The sequence below is a fragment of the Pristiophorus japonicus genome, chromosome 12, assembly GCF_044704955.1.
Source record: "Pristiophorus japonicus isolate sPriJap1 chromosome 12, sPriJap1.hap1, whole genome shotgun sequence".
Taxonomy (NCBI): Eukaryota; Metazoa; Chordata; class Chondrichthyes; family Pristiophoridae; genus Pristiophorus; species Pristiophorus japonicus.
Window position 1 is genome coordinate 133,428,346 of NC_091988.1, and position 14,371 is coordinate 133,442,716.

The following is a 14,371-nucleotide window of genomic DNA, read 5'->3' on the forward strand; positions in this document are numbered from 1 at the left end:
CAAGGCCACCTCCTTAAGTACTCTGGGATGCAGTCCATCAGGCCCTGGGGATTTATCGGCCTTCAATCCCATCAATCTCCCCAACACAATTTCCTGACTAATAAGGATTTCCCTCAGTTCCTCCTCCTTACTAGACCCTCCGACCCCTTTTATATCCGGAAGGTTGTTTGTGTCCTCCTCAGTGAATACCGAACCAAAGTACTTGTTCAATTGGTCCGCCATTTCTTTGTTCCCCGTTATGACTTCCCCTGATTCTGACTGCAGGGGACCTACGTTTGTCTTTACTAACCTTTTTCTCTTTACATATCTATAGAAACTTTTGCAATCCGTCTTAATGTTCACTGCAAACTTCTTCTCGTACTCCATTTTCCCTGCCCTAATCAAACCCTTTGTCCTCCTCTGCTGAGTTCTAAATTTCTCCCAGTCCCCGGGTTCTCTGCTATTTCTGGACAATTTGTATGCCACTTCCTTGGCTTTAATGCTATCCCTGATTTCCCTTGATAGCCACGGTTGAGCCACCTTCCCTTTTTTATTTTTACGCCAGACAGGAATGTACAATTGTTGTAGTTCATCCATGCGGTCTCTAAATGTCTGCCATTGCCCATCCACAGTCAACCCCTTCAGTATCATTCGCCAATCTATCCTAGCCAATTCACGCCTCATACCTTCAAAGTTACCCTTCTTTAAGTTCTGGACCATGGTCTCTGAATTAACTTTTTTATTCTCCATCCTAATGCAGAATTCCACCATATTATGGTCACTCTTCCCCAAGGGGCCTCGCAAAACAGGGAACTACAGACCAGTTGGCCTGACATCAGTAGTAGGGAAAATGCTAGAATCTATTATTAAAGACGTGATAACAGTGCACTTTGAAAATAATACTAGGATTGGGCAGAGTCAACACAGATTTATGAAATTATGTTTGACATAGAAACATAGAAAATAGGTGCAGGAATAGGCTATTCGGCCCTTCGAGCCTGCACCCCCATTCAATAAGATCATGGCTGATCATTCACTTCAGTACCCCTTTCCTGCTTTCTCTCCATACCCCTTGATCCCTTAGCCGTAAGGGCCATATCTAACTCCCTCTTGAATATATCCAACGAACTGGCATCAACAACTCTCTGCGATAGGGAATTCCACAGGTTAACAACTCTGAGTGTAGAAGTTTCTCCTCAACTCAGTCCTAAAAGACTTACCCCTTATCCTTAGACTGTGTCCCCTGGTTCTGGACTTCCCCAACATCGGGAACATTCTTCCTGCATCTAACCTGTCCAGCCCCGTTAGAATTCTATATGTTTTTATAAGATCCCCTCATCCTTCTAAACTCCAGTGAATACAAGCCCAGTCGATCCAGTCTCTCCTCATATGTTAGTCCTGCCATCCTGGGAATCCATCTGGTGAACCTTCACTGCACTCTCTCAACAGCAAGAATGTCCTTCCTCAGAATAGGAGACCAAAACTGAACACAATATTCCAGGTGAGGCCTCATCAAGGCCCTGTACAACTGTAGTAAGACCTCCCTGTTCCTATACTCAAATCCCCTAGCTATGAAGGTCAACATACCATTTGCCTTCTTCACCGCCTGCTGTACCTGCATGCCAACTTTCAATGACTGATGTACCATGACACCCAGGTCTTGTTGCATCTCCCCTTTTCCTAATCTGCCGCCATTCAGATAATATTCTGCCTTCATGTTTTTGCCACCAAAGTGGATAACCTCACATTTATCCACATTATACTGCATTTGCCACGCATTTTCCCACTCACCTAACCTGTCCAAGTCACCCTGCAGCTTCTTAGCATCCTCCTCACAGCTCACCCGCCACCTCATCTGCAAACTTGGAGATATTATACTCAATTCCTTCATCTAAATCATTGATGTATATTGTAAATAGCTGGGGTCCCAGCACTGAGCCCTGTGACACCCCACTCGTCACTGCCTGCCATTCTGAAAAGGACCCATTTATCCCGACTCTCTGCTTCCTATCTGCCAACCAGTTCTCTATCTACGTCAGTACATTACCCCCAATACCATGTGCTTTAATTTTGCACACCAATCTCTTGTGTGGGACCTTGTCAAAAGCCTTTTGAAAGTCCAAATACACCACATCCACTGATTCTCCCTTGTCCACTCTACTAGTTATATCCTCAAAAAATTCCAGAAGATTTGTCAAACATGATTTCCCTTTCATAAATCCATGCTGACTTGGACCGATCCTGTCACTGCTTTCCAAATGCGTTGCTATTTCATCTTTAATAATTGATTCCAACATTTTCCCCACTACTGATGTCAGGCTATAATTACCCTTTTTCTCTCTCCCTCCTTTTTTAAAAAGTTGTGTTATATTAGCTACAGTCCAGTCCATAGGAACCGATCCAGAGTAGATAGACTGTTGGAAAATGATCACCAATGCATCCACTATTTCTAGGGCCACTTCCTTAAGTACTCTGGGATGCAGACTATCATGTCCTGGGGATTTATCGGCCTTCAATCCCATCAATTTCCCTAACACAATTTCCCGCCTAATAAGGATTTCCTTCAGTTCCTCCTTCTCACTCGACCCTCAGTCCCCAGTATTTCTGGAAGCTTATTTGTGTCTTCCTTCGTGAAGAAGAATCAAAGTATTTGTTCAACTGCTCTGCCATTTCTTTGTACCCCATTATAAATTCACCTGATTCTGACTGCAAGGGACCTACGTTTGTCTTCACTAATCTTTTTCTTTTCACATAGCTATAGAAGCTTTTGCAGTCAGTTTTTATGTTCCCAGCAGCTTCCTCTCATACTCTATTTCCCCCCCTCTTACTTAAACCCTTTGTCCTCCTCTGCTGAATTCTAAATTTCTCCCAGTCCTCAGGTTTGCTGCTTTTTCTGGCCAATTTATATGCCTCTTCCTTCGATTTAACACTATCCTTAATTTCCCTTGTGAGCCACGGTTGAGCCACCTTCCCCGTTTTATTTTTACTTCAGACAGGGATGTACAATTGTTGAAGTTCATCCATGTGATCTTTAAATGTTTGCCATTGCCTATCCACTGTCAACCCTTTCAGTATCATTTGCCAGTCTATTCTAGCCAATTCACGTCTCATACCATCGAAGTTACCTTTCCTTAAGTTCAGGACCCTAGTCTCTGAATTAACTGTGTCACTCTCCATCTTAATAAAGAATTTTACCATGTTATGGTCACTCTTCCCCAAGGGGACCCGCACAACAAGATTGCTAATTAGTCCTTTCTCATTACACATCACCCAGTCTAGGATGGCCAGCTCCCTCGTTGGTTCCTCGACATATTGGTCTAGAAAACCATCCCTAATACACTCGAGGAAATCCTCCTCCACCGTATTGCTACCAGTTTGGTTAGCCCAATCTATATGTAGATTAAAGTTGCCCATAATAACTGCTGTACCTTAAGTGCACACATCCCTAATTTCTTGTTTGATGCTGTCCCCAACCTCACTACTAATGTTTGGTGGTCTGTACACAACTCCCACTAATGTTTTCTGCCCTTTGGTATTCTGCAGCTCCACCCATACCGATTCCACATCATCCAAGCTAATGTCCTTCCTTACTGTTGCGTTAATTTCCTCTTTAACCATCAACGCTACCACACCTCCTTTTCCTTTCTGTCTATCCTTCCTGAATGTTGAATACCCCTGAATGTTGAGTTCCCAGCCTTGGTCACCTTGGAGCCATGTCTCCGTGATGCCAATTATATCATATTCGGTAATTGCTGCCTGTGCAGTTAATTTGTCCACCTTAATATGAATACTCCTCGCATTAGAAACATAGAAACATAGAAAATAGGTGCAGGAGCAGGCCATTCAGCCCTTCTAGCCTGCACCGCCATTCAATGAGTTCATGGCTGAACATGAAACTTCAGTACCCCCTTCCTGCTTTCTCGCCATAACCCTTGATCCCCTGAGTAGTAAGGACTTCATCTAACTCCCTTTTGAATATATTTAGTGAATTGGCCTCAACTACTTTCTGTGGTAGAGAATTCCACAGGTTCACCACTCTCTGGGTGAAGAAGTTTCTCCTCATCTCGGTCCTAAATGGCTTACCCCTTATCCTCAGACTGTGACCCCTGGTTCTGGACTTCCCCAACATTGGGAACATTCTTTCTGCATCTAACCTGTCTAAACCCGTCAGAATTTTAAACGTTTCTATGAGGTCCCCTCTCATTCTTCTGAACTCCAGTGAATACAAGCCCAGTTGATCCAATCTTTCTTGATAGGTCAGTCCCGCCATCCCGGGAATCAGTCTGGTGAACCTTCGCTGCACTCCCTCAATAGCAAGAATGTCCTTCCTCAAGTTAGGAGACCAAAACTGTACACAATACTCCAGGTGTGGCCTCACCAAGGCCCTGTACAACTGTAGCAACACCTCCCTGCCCCTGTATTCAAATCCCCTCGCATTGAGGCAGAGAGCCTTCAGGCTTGTCTTTTTAACACACTTTGCCCCTTTAGAATTTTGCTGTAATGTGGCCCTTTTTGATTTTTGCCTTGGGTTTCTCTGCCCTCCACTTTTACTTTTCTTTTTTCTATCTTTTGCTTCTGCCCCCATTTTACTTTCCTCTGTCTCCCTGCATAGGCTCCCATTCTCCTGCCATATTAGTTTAATACCTCCCCAACACCACTAGCAAACACTCCCCGTAGGACATTGATTACGGTCCTGCCCAGGTGCAGACCGTCCGGATTGTACTGGTCCCACCTCCCGCAGAACCGGTTCCAATGTCCCAGGAATTTGAATCCCTCCCTTCTGCACCACTCCTCAAGCCACGTATTCATCTTAGCTATCCTGCAGTTCCTACTCTGACTAGCACATGGCACTGGTAGCAATCCTGAGATTACTATCTTTGAGGTCCTACTTTTTAATTTAACTTCTAGCTCCCTAAATTCAGCTTGTAGGATCTCATCCCATTTTTTACCTGTATCGTCGGTACCTAAATGCACCATGACAACTGGCTGTTCACCCTCCCCCTCCAAAATGTCCTGCAGCCGCTCCGAGACGTTCTTGACCCTTGCACCTGGGAGGCAACATACCATCCTGGAGTCTCGATTGCAGCCGTAGAAACGTCTATCTATTCCACTTACAATAGATTCCCTACCACTGTAGCTCTCCCACTCTTTTTCCTGCCCTCTTGTGCAGCAGAACCACCCACGGTGCCATGAACTTGGCTGCTGCTGCCCTGCCCTGATGAGTCAACAAATCTGAGTTTTTTGAGGTTGTAACTAGTAGAATAGATAAGGGGAACCAGTGCTGTATTTGGATTTTCAGAAGGCATTCGATAAGGAGATTATTCAACAAAATTAGGGCTCATGGGATTGAGGGTAATATACTAGCATAGATTGAAGATTGGTTAACGGATAGAAAACAGAGATTAGGAATAAACGGGTAATTTTCGGATAGGCAGACTAACTAGTGGGGTACTGCAAGGATCAATGCTTGGGCCCCAGCTATTCACAATCTACAGCAATGATTTGGACGAGGGGACCAAATGTAATATTTCAAGTTTGCTGATGATACAAAGCTAGATGGGAATGTAAGTTGTGAGGTGGATGCAAAGTGGCTTCAAGGGGATATAGACAGGCTAAGTGAGCGGCAAGATCATGGCAAATGGAATATTATGTGGTGAAATGTAAAGTTATTTACTCTGGTAGGAAAAATAGAAAAGCAGAGTATTTTTTAAATGACAAGAGATTGGGAAATGTTGGTGTTCAGAGTTGACCTGGGTGTCTCTGTACACAAATCACTGAAAGTTAACATGTAGGTACAGCAAGCAATTCAAAAAGCAAATGGTATATTGGCCTTTATTACAAGAGGATTTGAGTATAAGAGTAAAGACGTCTTACTGCAATTATATAGGGCTCTGGTGATACCACACATAGATTATTGTGTACAGTTTTGGTCTCCTTACCTAAGGAAGGATATACTTGCCATAGAGAGAGTGCAACCAAGGTTCACCAGACTGATTCCTGGGATGGGAGGATTATCCTCTGAGGAGAGATTGTGTAGACTAGGCTGATATTCTCTAGAGTTCAGAAGAATGAGAAGTGATCTCATTGAAACATGCAAAATTCTTACAGGGCTTGACAGAGTAGATGCAGGGAGGATGTTTTCTCTGGCTGGGGAGTCTAGAACCAGGGATCACAGTCTCAAAATAAGTGGTCGGCCATTTAGGACTGAGATGAGGAGAAATTTCTTCACTCAGAGGGTGGTGAATCTTTGAAATTCTCTACCCCAGAGGGCTGTGGAGGCTCAGTCATTGAAGATATTCAAGACAGTGATCAATAGATTTTTGGATATTAAGGGAATCAAGGGATATAGAAACATGGACATTTACAGCGCAGAAGGAGGCCATTCCGGCCCATCGTGTCTGCGCCGGCCGACAAAGAACCACACGGCCTTTGGTCAGCAGCCCTAAAGGTTACATATAAACCCATGAATAATGACGGAAAGGCAAAGAGCAGCCAGCCCAACCAATCCGCCTCACCACAACTGCGACATCCCTTACACTAAAACATTTTACACTCCACCCCAACCGGAGCCATATGATCTCCTAGGAGAGGCAAAAACCAGATTAAAAACCCAGGCCAATTTAGGGAGAAAAAATCTGGGAAAATGACTCTCCAACCCATCCAGGCCAACGAAACTAGTTCAGGAGATCATCCTGGCCGTATTCTATTCCCTGCAGTACTTACCATTATATCTACTCCGTCCAACAAAAGGTCAGCCATGATCTTATTGAATGGTGGAGCAGACTCGAGTGCCAAATGGCCTACTTCCGCTCCTATTTCTTATGTTAAACCTCTTCTCCACATCGCTCAGTCGGGTGCCGATGATAACAAAAGAGCAGGTTAAGATCGGAACATGGTGGAAAGCTAGTGGGATTAGAGGGTGTAACTTATCACCCTAGTTTTAACCGCTCCTCCGCCCGGTTTTCCCAGGGAGTTAAAATCGGGTTCACAGTGACCAAATTTTCAAGGAGCACAAATATGGTACTTTAGTTGGAATTGTGACCATGGGAACCTTGAAGAGCTAACCTTGCTTGAGTATGTGGAGTTGATGGGAGGCACTTCTTATGGGCTAGTGAGTGTCCCCTCATGGAGGGGTGTATTATGATGGTCACTTTCCCCAAGCTTCTGATAAATCTGATGTTTTTGTGATGTCTGGAGGGAGGGGGAGATGTTAGCCCCCAACGTAAAATATACTGTGGGTGCTGAATCCAGCAGGTGAGCATTGCCATTGCTAGCTCTAGGAGAAGTACTGGGATCAATGTTCCCTTAAAAAATTTTCTGGGTGCGTGGCCCCTTTAATGGGCTGCGCAGCCCATACAAATTTACGCTCATGCACGGTTTTCCAGTCAAAAGCCAGTGACTGCGCAGGACCTCCAGAGCACTACGCGGCCGCGCAGCTTAAAAAAAACATTGATTGGGGTTGCTAGTTCCTGTCGGAGAGCAGTGGGGATAGGAGAGCACGAGGGTTGCTGATGAGCTGTGCCAGCAACTAAACAAATTAATAGGTTATCCTTTCTTGCAGCGAAGATGAATAAGGACTTAAAATATTGGAAGGAAGCAGCTTCTGTGATCTTGGCTGCATGTGTTTGAAAGCGCTACATGAATAAAAGTGCCACCAATACACAGATCAGTCGACCTCCATGTTCGGTGCCCACACGAGAGAGAAATGTGGCTCAGTCATGGTTGGAGAAGCCGATGTTCGATTATACCGTGCTTATGTTACAGCGGAGTGCGAGAAGCAGTTTCATGCCTGGCGCTCAGGTGTTCCCTGGGGATTTTTCCAGCGAGTGGATCCAGATGTCCCAGCCTTTTTGCGAGCCTCCCAACTTTAACCTAGGCACGATCAGGCAAATTGGCAAGAGGGCTCCAATCTTTGCAATGGACAGGAGAAAGCTGGGATCGCAAATTCCTGCCATTAGGGAAACCTTTGAAGAGTCAGGGATTCTAGTCGTGACGCCCAATGCCCCTGATAAATGTTTGAACGGCCAAGGGGCCATAAAACTTCCACCGTACGACCAAAAGCAACTTTCAAGTTGGAGGCCATGTGCATGAAAACGCAGCGAATTTTATAAAAATTTGCAGAGAGCTGGACTGTGTACCAAATATCTGGGCATTGAAGGAGTGGAGTAACTGACTCACCCCCACTTATCTGAAGGCAAAGAGGTTTGATACCGCATTCTTCATCTGTTGTTTGCAAAAGATTCCTTTTACAGAGCACGATGGTCATGAAACCGTCCACTACCACTGGATGTCATCCCGTGAGGTGATTGAGGGTCACCATTCTAAGAACCTCTACGTCCCTCCCCCACAGTGGTATGAGCTGGGCAGAATCTGCCGATTACCCCATCTCCAAGATCTGCAGCAGTTCAGCCAAGATCGTATGGTGGAAGGCTGCGAGCGATGGTTTCCAATGTCCGATGGCAGCGTTATTCTGTATCCTGGGGATGAACTTTATCCAGAGGATCCAGACTGCACAGGGGAAAAGGACATAGAAACATAGAAACATAGAAAATAGTTGCAGGAGTAGGCCATTCCGCCCTTCCAGCCTGCACCACCATTCAATGAGTTCATGGCTGAACATGTAACTTCAGTACCCCATTCCTGCTTTCTCGCCATACCCCTTGATCCCCCTATAAGTAAGGACTTCATCCAACTCCTTTTTGAATATATTTAGTGAATTGGCCTCAACAACTTTCTGTGGTAGAGAATTCCACAGGTTCACCACTCTCTGGGTGAAGATGTTTCTCCTCATCTCGGTCCTAAATGGCTTACCCCTTATCCTTAGACTGTGACCCCTGGTTCTAGACTTCCCCAATATTGGGAACATTCTTCCTGCATCTAACCTGTCTGAACCCATCAGAATTTTAAACATTTCTATGAGGTCCCCGCTCATTCTTCTGAACTCCAGTGAATACAAGCCCAGTTGATCCAGTCTTTCTTGATAGGTCAGTCCCGCCATCCCGGGAATCAGTCTGGTGAACCTTCGCTGCACTCCCTCAATAGCAAGAATGTCCTTCCTCAAGTTAGGAGACCAAAACTGTACACAATACTCCAGGTGTGGCCTCACCAAGGCCCTGTACAACTGTAGCAACACCTCCCTGCCCCTGTACTCAAATCCCCTCGCTATGAAGGCCAACATGCTATTTTCTTTCTTAACCGCCTGCTGTACCTGCATGCCAACCTTCAATGACCGATGTACCATGACACCCAGGTCTCGTTGCACCTCCCCTTTTCCTAATCTGTCACCATTCAGATAATAGTCTGTGTCTCTGTTTTTACCACCAAAGTGGATAACCTCACATTTATCCACATTATACTTCATCTGCCATGCATTTGCCCACTCACCTAACCTATCCAAGTCACTCTGCAGCCTCATTGCATCCTCCTCGCAGCTCACACTGCCACCCAACTTAGTGTCATCCGCAAATTTGGAGATACTACATTTAATCCCCTCGTCTAAATCATTAATGTACAATGTAAACAGCTGGGGCCCCAGCACAGAACCTTGCAGTACCCCATTCTGAAAAGTACCCATTTACTCCTACTCTTTGCTTCCTGTCTGACAACCAGTTCTCAATCCATGTCAGCACACTACCCCCAATCCCATGTGCTTTAACTTTGCATATTAATCTCTTGTGTGGGACCTTGTCGAAAGCCTTCTGAAAGTCCAAATATACCACATCAACTGGATCTCCCTTGTCCATTCTACTGGAAACATCCTCAAAAAATTCCACAAGATTTGTCAAGCATGATTTCCCTTTCACAAATCCATGCTGACTTGGACCTATCATGTCACCTCTTTCCAAATGCGCTGCTATGACATCCTTAATAATTGATTCCATCATTTTACCCACTACTGAGGTCAGGCTGACCGGTCTATAATTCCCTGTTTTCTCTCTCCCTCCTTTTTTAAAAAGTGGGGTTACATTGGCTACCCTCCACTCGATAGGAACTGATCCAGAGTCAATGGAATGTTGGAAAATGACTGTCAATGCATCTGCTTTTTCCAAGGCCACCTCCTTAAGTACTCTGGGATGCAGTCCATCAGGCCCTGGGGATTTATCGGCCTTCAATCCCATTAATTTCCCCAACACAATTTCCCGACTAATAAGGATTTCCCTCAGTTCCTCCTCCTTACTAGACCCTCTGACCCCTTTTATATCCGGAAGGTTGTTTGTGTCCTCCTTAGTGAATACCGAACCAAAGTACTTGTTCAATTGGTCTGCCATTTCTTTGTTCCCCGTTATGACTTCCCCTGATTCTGACTGCAGGGGACCTACGTTTGTCTTTACTAACCTTTTTCTCTTTACATATCTATAGAAACTTTTGCAATCCGTCTTAATGTTCCCTGCAAGCTTCTTCTCGTACTCCATTTTCCCTGCCCGAATCAAACCCTTTGTCCTCCTCTGCTGAGTTCTAAATTTCTCCCAGACCCCAGGTTCGCTGCTATTTCTGGCCAATTTGTATGCCACTTCCTTGGCTTTAATACTATCCCTGATTTCCCTTGATAGCCACGGTTGAGCCACCTTCCCTTTTTTATTTTTACGCCAGACAGGAATGTACAATTGTTGTAGTTAATCCATACGTTCTCTAAATGTGTGCCATTGCCCATCCACAGTCAACCCCTTAAGTATCATTCGCCAATCTATCCTAGCCAATTCACGCCTCATATCTTCAAAGTTACCCTTCTTTAAGTTCTGGACCATGGTCTCTGAATTAACTTTTTTATTCTCCATCCTAATGCAGAATTCCACCATATTATGATCACTCTTCCTCAAGGGGCCTCGTACAACGAGATTGCTAATTAATCCTCTCTCATTACACAACACCCAGTCTAAGATGGCCTCCCCCCTAGTTGGTTCCTCAACATATTGGTCTAGAAAACCATCCCTTATGCACTCCAGGAAATCCTCCTCCACCATATTGCTTCCAGTTTGGTTAGCCCAATCTGTATGCATATTAAAGTCAACCATGATAACTGCTGCACCTTTATTTCATGCACCCCTAATTTCCTGTTTGATGCCCTCCCCAATATCACTACTAATGTTTGGAGGTCTATACACAACTCCCACTATCGTTTTTTGCCCTTTGGTGTTCTGCAGCTCTACCCATATAGATTCCACATCATCCAAGCTAATGTCCTTCCTAACTATTGCATTAATCTCCTCTTTAACCAGCAATGCTACCCCACCTCCATTTCCTTTTATTCTATCCTTCCTGAATGTTGAATACCCCTGGATGTTGAGTTCCCAGCCCTGATCATCTTGGAGCCACGTCTCTGTAATCCCAATCACATCATATTTATTTACATCTATTTGCACAGTTAATTCATCCACCTTATTACGGATACTCCTTGCATTAAGACACAAAGCCTTTAGGCTTGTTTTTTTTAACACCCTTTGTCCTTTTAGAATTTTGCTGTACAGTGGCCCTTTATGTTCTTTGCCTTGGGTTTCTCTGCCCTCCACTTTTCCTCATCTCCTTTCTGTCTTTTGCTTTTGTCATTTTTGTTTCCCTCTGTCTCCCTGCATTGGTTCCCATCCCCCTGCCATATTAGTTTAAATCCTCCCAACAGCACTAGAAAACACTCCCCCTAGGACATTGGTTCCGGTCCTGCCCAGGTGCAGACCGTCCGGTTTGTACTGGTCCCACCTCCCCCAGAACCGGTTCCAATGCCCCAGGAATTTGAATCCCTCCCTGCTGCACCACTGCTCAAGCCACGTATTCATCTGCGCTTTCCTGCGATTCCTACTCTGACTAGCACGTGGCACTGGTAGCAATCCCGAGATTACTACTTTTGAGGTCCTACTTTTTAATTTAGCTCCTAGCTCCTTAAATTCGTTTCGTAGGACCTCATCCCTTTTTTTTACCTATGTCGTTGGTACCAATGTGCACCATGACAACTGGCTGTTCTCCCTCCCTTTTTAGAATGTCCTGCACCCGCTCCGAGACATCCTTGACCCTTGCACCAGGGAGGCAACATACCATCCTGGAGTCTCGGTTGCGGCCGCAGAAACGCCTATCTATTCCCCTTACAATTGAATCCCCTATCACTATCGCTCTCCCACTCTTTTTCCTGCCCTCCTGTGCAACAGAGCCAGCCACGGTGCCATGAACTTGGCTGCTGCTGCCCTCCCCTGATGAGTCATCCCCCTCAACAGCACTCAAAGCAGTGTATCTGTGTTGTAGGGGGATGACCACAGGGAACCCCTGCACTACCCTCCTTGCACTACTCTTCCTGCTGGTCTTCAATTCCCTAGCTGGCTGTGGACCCTTCACCTGCGGTAAGACCAACTCGCTACACGTGCTACTCACGTCATTCTCAGCATCGTGGATGCTCCAGAGTGAATCCACCCTCAGCTCCAATTCCGCAACACGGACCGTCAGGAGCTGGCGGCGGATACACTTCCCGTAGATGTAGTCGTCAGGGACACCAGAAGTGTCCCTGAGTTCCCACATGGTACAGGAGGAGCATATCACATGACCGAGCTTTCTTGCCATGACTTAACCTTAGATACACTTAAATTGGCAACAACAATGTTAAAAGTTACTGACTGATATAAAAAAGAAAGACAAAGAAAAGCTACTCACAATCACTAGCCTATCACTTACCCCCTTGGCTGTGACGTCACCTTTTGATTTCTTTCTACTTCTTTTTTGCTTTCTCTCCCAGCTGGAGCTGTACAAGCCACGCCTCTCTCCCCGGACTGCCCGACTGCTGAGCCTTTATAGGCCGCTGCCTATGAACCTCAGTTCCTCAAAATCTCTGGAACAACTGCGGCTGGAGGTTACCAGACTACACCGAGTGGAATTGCGAAGTCTGTATAATCGTACTCTGTATGTGAATATTGAGCCCCAATGTAAAAATGTCCACCCACTAATGATGTACACTTATCCCAACAGTCATCTGTGAACTGTACAATTAATATGTAAACAATTGTGTCTGAAATAAATATCAGTGAGTGTTCTTGAAAGTTTATTTTTGAATGTTTTTTTTTAATAGAACAGTGGAAACAACAATGGGCTAGATTTTTCATTATTTTTGCATGCATAACGCCCACTTAACATCCATTTTAACACTGAAATGAGATGTAATGCCCAGATATCGCCCATTTAGCCACAACATAGAAACTGACGCCCATTTTTCGGACACTTATCGCTGAGCGTTACTTTCGCCAAGTACGTAACGCCAGGAAAAAATACCACCCGCCTACTTTTTTTGGGCGGAATCATCAGAATCTAAAACCAATGCCCATAATATCACCCAGCGTTACTTTCGGCACTTAATTAACGCCGAGATTCAATAATATGGACCGCCCACCTTTTTTTGTCGTAAAGATCACATTTGCCGAAATTGGCGCCCAGTATATCGGCCAGCGTCACTTTCAGCACCTCACACACATCTCGCCCACAATATCGCTCGGCCAAAACGCCGCTTTGAAAAAGTTGAACTGTTCTGAACTAATCACAGCGGTGTGGACGCCATTTTGCAAACCGCAGGTCGCTTCATTGAAAAGGCTTATTCAACTTCGGGGGAGTTTGGATTGACTCTGGAGTTCTTCTCAGGTGAAGTGACCATCTGAACAGACATCTTTTCATACTGTGGACGATTGGGTTTTAATGTAGGTGTCTTTTAGTGTGGAAATTTATTGCTTGTGATCAATCGGCATTATACTTTTATTGGAATGGGGCCAGCCATTTCTCAGCCTGCATCGATTACTATGCAGATGCTGCGGAGTGCAAATGGCACAACGTCTAATGCACAGCATTAGGTGCCCAATCTAAGTCAGACGTACCAGAATGAGGACGAGGTCCAGACCATACACATCCCACACTTACAGGGAGAAGAGGTTTTACCTAGATTTATCCAAGAACACCTGCCTTTGGAGACTGCGCTTCCACAAAGTGGTGATCAGTGAAATATGCCAGCTCATCAGGGCAGATCTGCAGCCTGCCAGCACCTTCAGGACATCACTGTCCGTCGAGGTCAAGGTCACCGCGGCACTGTCATTCTACGTGTCCGGTTCCTTTCAGGCCTCCGTGGTCGACATTTCCCCTCTGTCTCAGCATGCCACACATCACTGCATTAGACAGGTCACCGAAGCTCTGTACGCGTTAGATGGACTTTATCAGCTTCCCCATGACCACGGAGGCTCAGACTGACAGGGCTGGAGCATTCTACCGCATTGCTAAGATCCCCAAGGTGCAGGGAGCAATACAGTGTACTCACATCGCCATGCGAGCAACTTCTCAGGACCCAGAGCTTTTTAGCAACAGAAAAGGATTTCACTAGTTGTCGACCACAACCAGATAATTATGGCAGTGAATGCCAAATGTCCGGGCAGCTTCGATG

The 14,371-nt window shown here is 45.4% G+C and overlaps 1 pseudogene; it reads left to right on the forward strand.

Moving 5' to 3' along the window:
• The first annotated feature begins 7,545 nt into the window (after positions 1-7,545).
• Positions 7,546-12,931, forward strand: LOC139276994 (acyl-coenzyme A diphosphatase NUDT19-like; annotated as a pseudogene).
• Positions 12,932-14,371: the final 1,440 nt, after the last annotated feature.